This window comes from Macaca nemestrina, chromosome 3, assembly GCF_043159975.1.
Source record: "Macaca nemestrina isolate mMacNem1 chromosome 3, mMacNem.hap1, whole genome shotgun sequence".
NCBI lineage: Eukaryota > Metazoa > Chordata > Mammalia > Primates > Cercopithecidae > Macaca > Macaca nemestrina.
In genome coordinates, this window is record NC_092127.1 from 24163493 (window position 1) to 24177308 (window position 13816).

General features: G+C 42.7%; 2 long non-coding RNA genes across 3 annotated transcripts; one reads left to right on the forward strand and one right to left on the reverse strand.

Moving 5' to 3' along the window:
• Window positions 1-1211: 1211 nt before the first annotated feature.
• LOC139362284 (uncharacterized) lies at window positions 1212-8036 on the reverse strand. 2 transcript variants are annotated; one of them, XR_011620847.1, is made up of 3 exons: window positions 7787-8036; window positions 6946-7127; window positions 1212-1432 (listed from the first exon to the last, which is right to left on the reverse strand). It is a non-coding gene; the product is annotated as an uncharacterized lncRNA (long non-coding RNA). The 2 variants fall into 2 exon arrangements; XR_011620848.1 differs by lacking the exon at window positions 1212-1432 and adding an exon at window positions 4256-4510.
• LOC139362285 (uncharacterized) lies at window positions 3753-13034 on the forward strand. Its single transcript, XR_011620849.1, has 3 exons — window positions 3753-3788; window positions 7876-8006; window positions 12907-13034. It is a non-coding gene; the product is annotated as an uncharacterized lncRNA (long non-coding RNA).
• The last annotated feature ends 782 nt before the right edge of the window (window positions 13035-13816 follow it).

Genomic DNA, 13816 nt, shown 5'->3' on the forward strand with positions numbered 1-13816 from the left:
TACCAAACAGACCAAATAGAAAGTATGACAGTAATTATAAATACAGTGAATCTTAAAATGTAAAAAGTAAAAAGAGTGGGAATGGAGTTGGTCTCAGTAAGTTAACACAAATTTTATCATTTCTAAAAATTGGTAACTAGTAATAATTACCAATTACCAAAAAATTTTATCATTTCTAAAAATTGGCAACTAGTAATAATTATTACACAGCTTAATTGTAAATCATAAACATAATATTTTAATCATAGGTTTCATTTGATTTTTGCATTAAACGATACAACTATGTTCAGACCTCATAGCAGTGGGTCTATCCAATAAAACCATTAGTTTATGGTGCTAACAAAAACTAGAGAATCATGTTGTCAACCCACGTGTTACTCAGTGTAAAAGCAGTAATGTAAGATGGAAATCCTAGGCTGCAGTTGAAATTCTGGCTCGTTTCACCCACAGCCATTTGATAACCATGCCAAATTCTCTTTATGTGAACACCTGTATGAGTATTTCTTGCCTAAGAAATATAGGATATGTTGCCACGCTTCTTTTTTCAATTTATAATTGTTTAGACAAGTTGAGACAGAGTGATCCTCCAATTAAAATATTTAGAAATAGATCATATGATTGACCATGATCTGCTAAAAACATCTGAACTCAATAAAGGAACAATCAGAGAGTTTAATACCACTTCAGCAAGAGGAAATATACCTATGCTCACTTAATATGTTCCATTGATTGTGCAAATTTGCCAACAGTAATTTTCCAGAGTCTGTTTCACTTCTTAATAAGATTAGAGATCAGATACTTACAGAGACAAATTGATAGAAATTTATTGTTGTCCCAAAGGCTTTAACTTTTCTTTGAAATCTTACAGCTCTGCAAAGATTTGTATCTGGAATCATAAGATCTGCATGCCAAGCGATCTCTGATTATCCAATTCAGTAAAAAGTTTAAGTAGCACAGATGGTTTTTATGCCAAATGCTGACATAACCAGAAAAGAGTTGTTTTCAAAGGGAACCCTCCCTCTTTTCTAAGTAACAGCATCAGGCCTGTCTGACTTGCTCTTTGACTTGAGAACTGTTAATACCTAACTGGAGATTGGTGTGAACCTGGGAGGCTGAGCTTGCAGTGAGCTGAGATCGCGCCACTGCACTCCAGCCTGAGCGATAGAGCGAGACTCCGTCTCAAAAAAAAACAAAAAACACAAAGACTTCTTATAAATCAATCACACCATGCCCTGGCATACTGTAACATGATAATCAAATTGCCTCATACCCAGCTAAGATACTGAAGGGTTGGAATTTTGATGAGGAAGGTTCTTGCTAGAACAGAGACTCTCCAAAGACAGGATTTGGGACTGTTTGTTCACTGTTGTATCTTCAGCACCTGGAGCCGTTCCTGGGACATGCAGTAGTTGGGTGTCTGAAGTCTCAATCACTTGAGGGAAAGGCAAAGGATAATATGCAGGTATTAGGCATTAGGTGCCAATTAGGCAAGAGAAAGGGTTAGGTGAAGATCAGAAACAGAGATGAAAAGGTAAAATCTAACTTGAGATCTAAGTAGTAGAATTAATTGGTGCCAAATCTAGCATGCCACTCTAGTTGACAATTAATAATACACAACACAAACATCATATAGCAGAGACCATTTCAAAGTAAAATACTGAGCATATTATAATATAATGTGTATATATTTAAGAGATAGTACAACACAATTCTGGGTGTAACTGTATAAGAGATAAAGGAAATACGAGTAAACTAATTGATGACTTTCATTGCAGTTTATAAATTGGAATCTTTCCTACAAAAAAAAAAATATTGATTACAAAAACACTGGTTATAAAATCAGTCTTTCCAGGCCAGTTTCAGTGGCTAATACCTGTAATCCCAGTGCTTTGAGAGGCCAAGGTGAGAGGATGGTTTGAAGTCAGGAGTTTGAGACCAGCCTGGGCACCATAATGAGACTCCATCTCCATACACACAAAAAAAATTAATTAGCTGGACATGGTGGTGTGTGCCTGTAGTTCTAGCTACTGGAGAGGCTGAGGTGAAAGGAGCCCTTAAGCCCAGGAGTAGAAGGATGCAGTGAGCTGTGATCAGACCTTTGTACTCCAGCCTGGGCAACAGGGTAAGACCCTGTCTCACACACACAGACACACACACACACACACACAACACACAAATCAATCTTTTCCCATGAAAAGGAGAATGGTTAAACAAACTGTGTTTCATGAATATTTGTTAAACTTATTTGAGTCTTAGCCATTTCAACAAGATCAGGGAAAAATTAACCAACCCCTTAGAAAAAAATACACACACTCCTCACCATAAATCAGAGCTACAGTGTAGGTCATACCTCAGAATTTCATACTTAGATTCTTAAGCTAACATTCTCCTAGGATAATGTGATGGTGTAATATATTTCTGAATTACATTTCTTTTTTTTTTTTTTTTTTTTTTTTGAGACAGACTCTCTCTCTGCCACCCAGGCTGGAGTGCAGTGGCGCTATCTCAGCTCACTGCAACCTCCGTCTCCTGGGTTCAAGCAATTCTCCCACCTCAGCCTCCCAAGTAGCTGGGATTACAGGTGCCTGCCATCATGCCCAGCTAATTTTTGCATATTTAGTAGAGACAGGGTTTCACCAGTTTTGCCAAGCTAGTCTCAAACTTCTGACCTCAGGTGATCCACCTATCTCAGCTTCCCAAAGTGCTGGGATTACAGGTGTAAGCCACCGCATCTGGCCTCTGAATTATATTTCTAACAGGTAGATAGTGCAGAATACTGGGCAGATCAAGACTTGGTAACAGACAAAGCTAAATAAGATGCCACAAGGCTGTCAGTGTGCCTCCTACTACTCACTCTGGCCTTTAGCTGCTAAGAGGCCAATGCAGTGCTCTGTCCGGCCCTTGCTACTAAAATCACAGGCTTCTTATTCACTCAGGATCCTTTGTTCAAGTTACAACTTGCCAATCTTAACGCACCTCTAGAAGCTATTGCCGCCAAGATGGCGGTGAAGAAATGCACAGACAAGATGTCCCTTGGGAACAGACTCTTAATTTTAAAAATATTGGGGAAAATATTGGTGAAATTTAATCTCTGAGATGTAAAAACTCTTTTATCCTGGTTTCCACTGTCTTTCAGTGATACCCTGATCTTCATTGCAGAATGCAAAGGTTTCAATTTCTTGCTTTAATAAATTATTGCCCTACAAAAAAAGATAGAGAGAGAGAGAGACTTGGTAGCAGAAAGGTCTGGGTTTCACTGCTGTCTCTGCCATTTTTATAACCTTGAGAGAATTACTTAATCTCCCTGAGCCTCAGTTTTGTCATCTATAAAATTGAGATTATACAGTATGTTGTTGTGCAGATTAAATGAAGTAGAAAAAGTACCTGGTATATAGTGGGTGCCTAATTATCCACTTTCCTCCATGCTTTCCCCAAGCCCCCTAACTATATACACAGCCAACTTGATAGTTTCAAGATGCCCTTGACCTGATAATGTACCCAAATAACTTATTTCAATTGCTTTTCATGGAGCCAGTCTGCTCGACTAAATTGACTCTTCAAGTTAGTTGAAACAGTTAAACTGACAGTTTTATGAAAATGCCTTAATGTCAAACAGAACATTATAGCAGATTTTATGGAGGATTAAGATTGCTTCTGTTGTTCTCTTTGAAGAGAATGGATGGCGTGACTGAAAACAAATCCTCTTGGTGCTCCTGGGCACTTTGCAATATGAAACGTGTTGGGTGATTGCTTCACTGTGTTATAATACATCTGCCATCAGCTTCAAGGTGAGCGCTCTATTATTTTTACAGCTGTACTCCTTTTCCTGGAATTTTGAAATTTCAAGAGGAAAATAACAATTTCAGATCTGTGGAGCAAAGGTAGGTATGATCCTGTAATCTCTTAGCTCATCCTACTGGGTTGGCATAGGCCAGAAAACCTACGGAAATGGGACTGAATCCAAGCTGAAGTCTTGGACTGCCATATGTCAGCCCAAGAGCTCTTGGATGAAATGCTAGAGAGAGCCTCATCACCTGTGCTTTTGATGGATGGAAGCACTACTTCAGTGGAGCTGAGGGCTTCCCTGCAGATGTGTAAAGGTTACAGATCTCCGTCCCGCCACATGCCAACTGATCCAATCCCAAGACCTCCCAATTACTCCCACCTGGTCTTCATCCCACTGGCGGCCCCTTCCATATTTCCTCCCACCGCGGGCATCCCACTTTCCAGATGCTCTGATTGCCATTGTTTGCATGAGAGATGCTCCAGCAGGTTGGAGTACTGGTTGGGACATGCCTGGTGAGAGTATTTTGTGTTACAAATGTACTTACATGTATTTGTGTTACAATCATATGAGTTCTATTCTTGGCTCAGACTCCGGTGATTGTGAACAGGTGACTGACTTACAGTTAGCCAAACTGCAAAGTTGGAGGACATGGTCCTTCAGACTGCCAAGTCCACTCAAGACTTTCTGACACCAACTGCAAGGAGTTACAGCCCAACTACAAAGCTAAAAAGAAAGTCAACACAAAATCTCCCACACTTCTGACACTAACCCCAAGGTCAAGAGGTTCCCCAAATCACCCTCACACTTGATAATTCACTAAAAGGATGCTCACTGAAGGCTGTTTGTTATACTCATGGGGTTATGGTTTATTATAAGGAAAGCATACAAAGGGCTGCACCTGTGAAGCTTCTGCTGTCCCCAGAACATGTTACGTTCTCAGCCTTGGTGTAGGACAACATACATGGAGTACTGCTAACCAGAGAAGATGACCCAAGTCTCCATGAGCAGAGGTTTTACTGGGGCTTCATTAGGTAGGCATGACTGATTTCTTCGTGGATTGACTGTCTACAGAGTTGACACTCAGCCTCCAGGTTAACTTCTCCGAAGGCTCAACCCTTAAATCGCATGGTTGGTCCTTCTGGTACGATCAGCCTCAGACAGTCAGGCATCAATGGACCCCTCCCCAAAGACTCTCCTTCCTATTAGGTATGACACAGATTACCTTCCAGAAGCTGAGGGCCAAGTCCAGCCCTCTCTTTGGACAATGCCAAATTTATCACTACACATTACTTAATTTCTCTGAGCCTCAAGGTTTTCATTGATAAAATAAGGATAATCACACATGCCCCATGGCTCTCAAGCTCATGAAGAGATGCAACAATTCTCTGGATTGAGAAAATTTCAGCTAATAAAATAAACTTTGAGATTCCTGCTAAAATTAAGTAGTTTCTGTAATTTCTGTGTCAGACTCAAATATTGTCCAGTGGCTCCTGCCTCCAAACCCCACTTTTCTTTTTTTTTTTTTTTTTTTTTTTTTTGAGACGGAGTCTCACTCTGCCACCCAGGCTGGAGTGCAGTGGCCGGATCTCAGCTCACTGCAAGCTCCGCCTCCCGGGTTCACACCATTCTCCTGCCTCAGCCTCCCGAGTAGCTGGGACTACAGGCGCCCGCCATCTCGCCCAGCTAGTTTTTTGTATTTTTTAGTAGAGACCGGATTTCACCGGGTTAGCCAGGATGGTCTCGATCTCCTGACCTTGTGATCCACCCATCTCGGCCTCCCAAAGTGCTGGGATTACAGGCTTGAGCCACCGCGCCCGGCCGAAACCCCACTTTTCAAAGATAATTCTGATTGCACAATGTCCTTAGAAGCAGACCCATTCTCCCGTTTTCAGGGGAAATAGTACACAATGGGGGGAAGTGCACAGGACCAACCAGTGGCAGAGGAGCCGGCTTCTAGCACTTATTGGCTGTATAATTAACTAAGAAGTCATTAACTTCTCGAAGCACCAATTTCCTTACGGAGATAACATACTTGCCATATATGTTATCACAACATTGTTGTAAATTCAAATGACTTTTACTGAATCTTAAAATCAAAATGAATGTATATATTTATATGAAAATGCTCATTAATAAATCATTATTGAAGATAATGCAATGGTTAAGCCCCCAGTGCTGGAATTTTTTGGAGACAGAGTCCCTCTCTGTTACACAAGCTGGAGTACAGTGGCACCATCTTGGCTTACTGCAACCTCTGCCTCCTGAGTTCAAGATATTCTCCTGTAGCTGGGATTATAGGTGCGTGCCACCTCGGTAGCTGGGATTATAGGTACGTGCCACCACACCTGGCTAATTTTTGTTTTTGTTTTTTGTTTTTGTGGAGAATGGGTTTCACCATGTTGGCCAGGCTGGTCTTGAACTCCCGACCTCAAGTGATCCGCCTGCCTCGGCCTCCCAAAGTGCTGGGATTACAGGCGTGAACCACGGCACCTGGCCAGGTGCCGGAACTTCTGCACCCCAGGGGAGTGGACTTCTGTAAAGTGCTAAAGAAAGTGGCTGACGTGCCACTATAAAGTGTCCTATGGGTCACATTTAAGTAAATGAAACCGTTTCTAAATAAATCCTATGGTCTGAGTGTTTCTGTCTCCTAAAGTTCATGTTTGGAAATCCTAACCCCCAAGGTGATCCCATTAAGAGATGGGGCCTTTGGACTGGTGATTAGATCATAAAGGCAGAGCCCTCATGATTGGGATTAGTGACCTCATAAAAGAGGCCCCAGAGAGAGCCTCACCTTTCCGCTGAGTGAGGACACAGCAAAGAGGCACTGTGTGTGGGAACACAGGCACTCACCAGACACTGAGTCTACTGGTGCTTTGATCTTGGACTTTTCAGTGCCTAGAATTGTCAGAAATAAATTTCTGTTGTTTATAAGCCACACAGTCCATGGCATTTTGTTTTAGCAGCCCAAAAGGACTAAGACAATGGATTATTAATTTCTCTCCTTCATCTCCCCACATACTTTGCAGTGTTTTCCATTTTTTGGTTAAGGAACATTTAAGACACTTTAGTCCTATAGTCTTTCTTTAGCATTTATTCAGTCATCAATACACCCAGTCGGGAGGTGGGGATATCAAGGATTTTTTTAGAATATGCAATACCTTGCTAAGGTTGAGGTTCCATCCTCCCATGTGCCTTTCGTATTCTCAGGAACTCAGACACTCCTTGTTTATGAAGCCTGAAGTGGGCCTCCTCTCCCTTTCCTCACCCGTTGAGAGGAACAGCCTAGCCCCATCCAGTGGGCAGCGCCTTCGGGTGCAGCTTCCTTCCCTGCACTCATGATCTGTCTTGGCAGAAAGGAAGAAATGATTTCCCTTGAGCTTCACAGCAGCTTCTGCTTCTTTTCCACCAGGCGCTAACCACTACCTCACTACCTCCACACAGCCAAACAGACATGAGAAGGCAGAGAGAGGGGAAGGGTGCACTCAAAGGCACCCAGAACCCAAACACCGCCAAAAAGGCCAACGGAGCTACAGAGACTCCACAAACTCCACCACTTCACCTCCAGTCTCCAAGATCTATACTGTTTCTCTCTTCCTTTGAGAGTTCCTTTCCCCTAGCCCCGTTTTTTACCTTTCATATTAGGGAAGTTAGAGAGGGAAGGAAGGAAGATGAAAGTGAATATTTATTATGTGCTGCCTTTACCATCAATAAGGCTGGCATTTTTTCGTGCTCCCCAGTACTTCCCCCCGAGAGGCTCCAGTGAGTGAAGTCGGATGTAGCCTGGCCCTGGTACTCAAGGAGTCCTTTACATTCTCAGGGGGACAGAGGGAGCCTCAGAGCCCTGGCATAAACCTCCAAGACAGCTGCTTCATGACAACCTAATTTCCTTCAAACTGCTATAGACCAATCAAGAAATGTGAATTATTTCTATTTTAATGAATGATTTTATACGTTCTGAATGGTTTGGCCCCAAATTACAAAGAGGTCTATTTTCCTCACCTGTGCTGTGCTGTGGAGGAGGGCAAACGAGATTTCATAAACCAAAAAGAGGGGACAGAGGCAAACGTGGATTTTTCCTGAACAGGAAGGCTGTTCTTCCTGAAGGCCGGTGCTGCTTTACCAGGATCAATCCAGAAGACTAAACAGGAGGTGACTGCATGTCTTCATCTGATGTGGCCCAGAGCCAGCCTGTCGGAAACTTCATCTGCTCATTTAAGAGGTAGGAAAAATATGGCTTTGGAACAGAGCTTGGGTCTGTAATTTAAAGAGGCAGGCACAGACATTATTTCCAAACAAACTATTGCTTTGTTTAGTATTGTAATCAGTCAGGGCTTGGCAGAGAGCAGAGGGCACCCTCCATCCGGCTAATGAGGACAGGGCCACAAACGGATGGATAGGCCTGAGGGATGCCAACAAGGAAAGTGTGGTGCTGAGGCTGGTAACAGCAGAGCCTGAACCCAGGCAATACAATACAGCCTATACAAGAAAAAGTGATCAATCCCAAAATGTCAATTGGATCAAGGTTGAAAAATCCCAATCTAAAAGAATACGCCAGCAATGTGGGCTGGGAAAATAATTTACAATGGTAGAAGTAATTAGCAAATTCATATTAATTCTGAAAAAGGTTATTCGTAGAAGGCTTACATGGGCACTTCTCAGAGACGCTAGGTGCCTGTTTCTCACAAGGGACTGCAAACTTAGGCCTCATGGTCTGCATCTCACTAGCTAATTAACAGTGTTTTTAAGCATGCTTTGGTTTCCCCAACTTTGGAACAGGGATTAAAAATAGTGCATAGATTTGTTAGGGAGAGTAAATGGAAAAATACAGGAAGTGGGCCAGGTGCGGTGGCTCACACCTGTAATTCCAGCACTTTGGGAGGCTGAGGCGGGCAGATCACTTGAGGTCAGGAATTCAAGACCAGCCTGGCCAACATGGCAAGATCCCTGTCTCTACTAAAATACAAAAATTAGCCAGATGTGGGTGGTGCCTGTAGTCCCAGCTACTTGGGAGGCTAAGGCAGGAGAATCACTTGAACCCAGGTGGCGGAGGATGCAGCGAGCTGAGATCGCGCCACTATGCTCCAGCCTGGGAAACAGAGCAAGATTCTTGTCTCAAGTATACCTATGTAACAAAACTGCAAGTTCTGCACATGTACCCCAGAACTTAAAGTGTAATTTTAAAAAATTAAAAATAAAAGTGTAATTGTGGCAAAAAAGAAAGATAAAAGAAAATATAGGAAATGCACTTAACACATTCCCTCTTGCACAGTAACTTCTCCAGTAACGTTAACTATTGTTATCCTCACTATTATCATCATACTTATTACTATGATTACTACCAACTGAGTCTTGGGAGTGGGTCATGGTGGGGGGCGGGATTCATCCCACCACTACTTTGCCTCGAAATAACTTTCTCATCTTATTGCTGAGTTTTCTCTGTTTTGACATTACCTGATTCCATGAAACCTCTGGAAAAATGAATTGCTGGTCTTGGACAACAATTCTAAAACCAACCTACCCAAAATCTACTGCTACAAAAATGTATCAAACTGGAACTAAATGCAAAATAGAAGTCTTATTTTCCTTGAATTATGAAACATTATTGCCAGGATGGACAGGCTTCTGTTCTCCATTTCCTAATTTAGTGACGAAAAAGAAAAAAAAAAAAAACCCTACCCTATATTCGGTTTTCTCTGGGTTTGGCCAGGACAGTTCTGAAGTTTTCAGTATCCAGCTGTGTATCTGAGAAATATTTCTATTTTATGCAAATTAAGCTGGTTGCATGGCTCCGTAAACATATTTAAGTCTGTTTAGCTTATGGTAGGTCTTTTTAAAAGGCAAAAGACTGCTTTCCCTAAGTCATGAATCTGTCCAGGAAAACGGCACTGGTTGGTGCCTATCTGTAGAGGTTTTGTGTACCTTATCGCAAAGAATTCTCATAACAACCAGGCAAGGAAGGTGTTTTTGTTTTTGGCTCAGGGCTATAAAACTGAGTTTCTGAGACATTAACTTGTCAAACATCACACAGTTTATAAGTGGATTTGAAGCCAGGTATGTCCCACCTCAAAGCCCATGACCTTCCCATGACTCCTTGTGCCACCAGCCAGCAGTCTGCCCTCTGGCACCTCACTCTCAGCGTGGAGGGGGGCGTCAAGAAACTGCTCCAGTGCTCTCTGAACGGTAATGGTAGTGAGCATTACCCACTGCACTGTGCTGCTCTTGCGAGGGTGATTTCGCCTAGCACTTCTGTAGCTAAAATCCAACGAAGAGCACTTGTTTCTCTCACACAAAAGTCTCTATCTCTAACAGCTTTAAAAAGAAACTCTGAAGTGCCCCAATCCTTGCCCTGGTACCACATCTAAAATGCTTTTGCCCTTTTCTTTCGTATGTCATGCACCTTAATCCCATTACTGTGTGTCTTAGGACTCAGAGGGCTTAAATGCCTGCTGGGGCAAATGCAGATTCCAAAGGAAATCGAACCAAACCAAACCCAAGCAGGATGGGGAAGAACAGGGGAATGTTCCTCTTCTTTCCCTTCTGCTCTCAGATGGCAGCAACCTGAGTTCCGTCTGTCCCGTTATAATTTCTTCTAAGCCTTGGATATACAGCCAAAGTTTAGTTTCTTACCATTCTGTAATACTTTCACAGATATAGTACTTCACTGTTAAAAGGATGCCAATGCCTGTAATAAACAAGAGACAGACTTAAGAGGTAGCTTTTACTATGACCCAGGCCCTGTGCTAAGTTCTTTCTGTCCATCAGTATACAAACACAAGGAAAGAAAACGAAGAATGAAAGACATTCCTTTTGGAGTCTGACTTTCAGTAAATGTGAAGAGTCAAAAGCTGCCTAACATTAGCAGAGGCCCGCTGTTGGTTGAGGTTTATGTTGGCATCCTGGAGTATTTAGTCACTGACTAACCAGCATCCCTAGGCTGAGTTCTTGTCTCCTAAATGATGGTCTTTTTAAAAAGCAGGGAGAAAAGATTTGCAAGGCCAGGACAAAATCTGACATTCAAAGATTATCAGAAGTTCACATAAGTGGCAATATTTCAAAATTAAAAGGTTACATGATCTGAATTCTACAAAGGGTATTTACAACATGAGAAATATTTGTGGTTACATGTTAGGACAGAACAGCCTGAGGCGGAGTGGCTTTTCCCTGCTTGGACACTGTTACATACTTGTTTTTGGCACTGGGCAAAACAACCCACTGCAAGAAAATAAAATTATCCTTTTAAAATTCAGGAAAAGTTTTTTCCCAAGAAAGTATACACGATTTTCCCCCAATAGCCTCTTAACTGTTTTGCTATTACTTGGCACACATAAATATACAGAAATATGCACCCTCATAATCTCACAGATGTCAATGGTGCAGTAGCATTTTCACATACTCTCATTTGTTCTTTGACACGATTCTGATCAGTAAGCAGAAAAACTATTTCAAAATGCCTCCTAAATGGTGTGAAGTTTTAAAGATAGCTTATTCCAGCTCACTCTAAGAACCAGACACTCTAACTTGAGGTTATTACAAATGAAAAGCAAGTCTGTTCAACATAGATAATTTTAAAAGTAGAGCAGCTCCATCTGCCTACCCATCCTCTTCTCTCACACCTCTGATTCCAGAACAGGGTCCCCTCAGCGTTCTGGCACTCCCCAGTCCCCAGTCGATGTGGTTGCTAATGACTAAGGTGCTAACAGGTCCTGGATATAGCTGCATGGATGGAGATAGATAGATAGATAGATAGATAGATAGATAGATAGATAGACAGATGATAGATAGATAGATAGATAGATAGAGATTTAGGGCTAGCCACAGACACGGACATAGATATAGACAGGTATAGGTATACCTCCTATATCTAAAGGACTCAGAGCGTCACCCCACAGTTTGGATTTGACACCAAGGGCAGCCTGTCACCTCCCTGCCCCCACTACCTTGCTCCCGCCCTCCAATATCAGTGCCAGTTTTCACTGATTCCTCTGCCCATAGCTGTTGCGTCAAACCTAGAGGCTTCTTTGCATTTCTAAGACCCACTCTGCAGGAGTGTGGCGGTGGAGGGGACACGTCCAAGGACTTGATTGCTTGTCTTGCTCAAGGGGTCAACATCACTAATATTTAGGAGTCACAACTCTTTTATGGCCAGGCTTTGCTGAGCAGTACAAAGCTATTTCTGAGTCATGACACATTTTAAACAAAACATACTCAATGTCACAACATAAAGATTTTAGTTTGCCTCCCCTTTTGACTCTCTCTTACATTCCATAGGAAATTTCCTTTGTAGACCTATGAGGTTATCAGGAAAACGACTTTAATCAATATTTGAATAGCAGCTCCACCATCTGCTAGTTCAATATGAGGAGACTGAGATTCCAACAGGTGCCAAGCTCCTTTATTAGACAAACTGCAGCCACTGCTCAGATCTTCCGAGTCCAGTCCCAGGCTCTTTCAATCCTACCATACTGCCTGATCTTCTGAGTTCCAATTAGTTGGTTGAAATTTCACATATCTGTCAGTGGTGAGGGAAGCAGCCTAACTCTTGACTGACTTTGTGTTTCATCCAGGACACCTGATTTCAGACAGGCCAGGGCAGAGCCCAGAGTTAGGACCTGGAATCTTGGGGTCAGGGCTGGGACTGGGGAGTTATGAAGGCTAGGGCTGTGGACAAGGTCAAGGGAGTTGTCTGGAGAGCAAGCTGCCCAGCAAGAGGGTGGAGCTAAAGAAGATCCTCTCCTCTGAAGCCCCTTTCCAGAGGAAGAACCTGTGGGGAGGAGGAGGAAGAAGAAATCCGTGCAGGTTGACCTCAGACGCTTTCCTCGCTAAATGCCGTCGTGACCCAGAGAGGTCCAGAGAGGCAGACAGAGAGCGTGCAAAGAAGTTAGAGACACGGGAGACAGAAGAGAAGGAAAGAAGACAGGCAAAGGGAAGGAAAGGATGCTTGGGACAAATAAAATGTTACCCAAGAGACAGGTGAATAGGAAAACAGAAAGCAGGAACGCAAGCGAAAGCGGCGCCATGCTTACATTGCGAAAACTCATGAATAATGACACTGGGTTTGAAAGTGAGTCCTGCATGGAAAAAAAAAAAATGACTTTCCCCTTTTCAATCTTTTTGTTTAGGTACAACCCTGAAGAATCTGGGATGTCGATACCGGGCATGCGATCCATTCACTCAAATAAGCCATATCCAGCTTATGCAGATACCGGCTCCCCGCTGCCCCATTGAAGAAGTGAGCGCCTTGTGCTGAAATTAGCAGGAGCTGTATCCTCACTCCGTGTCTGTGAATAAAAGGAAGGAGATACATAACCAAGTTTGTGCGGGCATGAGCCTGCAGGACCGTTCACTGCCAAAGGATTCAACTGGAATTCCAGCATCTAATGCTTCTTTTCACATCTGCCTGGCAGCTCAGTGTATTTGTTGGCCTTCCCAAGGCTTGACAAAGAGCACATGTGGCGGCCTGAAGCTCGAGGTGCACACAGAAAGCTGGCGCTTTCTTACTTTAATTACACACATACTTGGCTTTGAAATACCTCTGTGTATTTAATGCACAAGGAGGTGTATTTTAGGTTTTAAGCAAAGAATGCTGCACCACCCACTGCTTTAATCTTTCCTAACCAGACCCCAAATCCCACAGCAGTGGTTCATGTAGCGAGATAAGCCATGGCAACATATTTATGAAGCCCTGGTTAGACTCAATGCTATTTTTCTCATCATTTTGCTCTTCAAATTTAAGGTTTAAAATAAACACAGGGGAAGCTGCGGTGGAGTTTCTGCAGCAAAGGATAACTATAGGTGAATGACTATGGCCAGCTGCTTTTAGATAGCTCCATGACAAGGCAGAGAACAGAAGTCGCTCTGGTAGTGTCAGGGCTGAATTTTCAGGAATTTCTAGAATAAATATTAGTGTAAATGTGGGTAGGAAGAAAGAGCAGTTTTAGCCAGAGGGTTCACTGGAAAACTGTAAGTCATGTAATCAGGACTATGCAAACGCTGCATTGTGATGACAGTCAAACTCATGCAACTTGACAA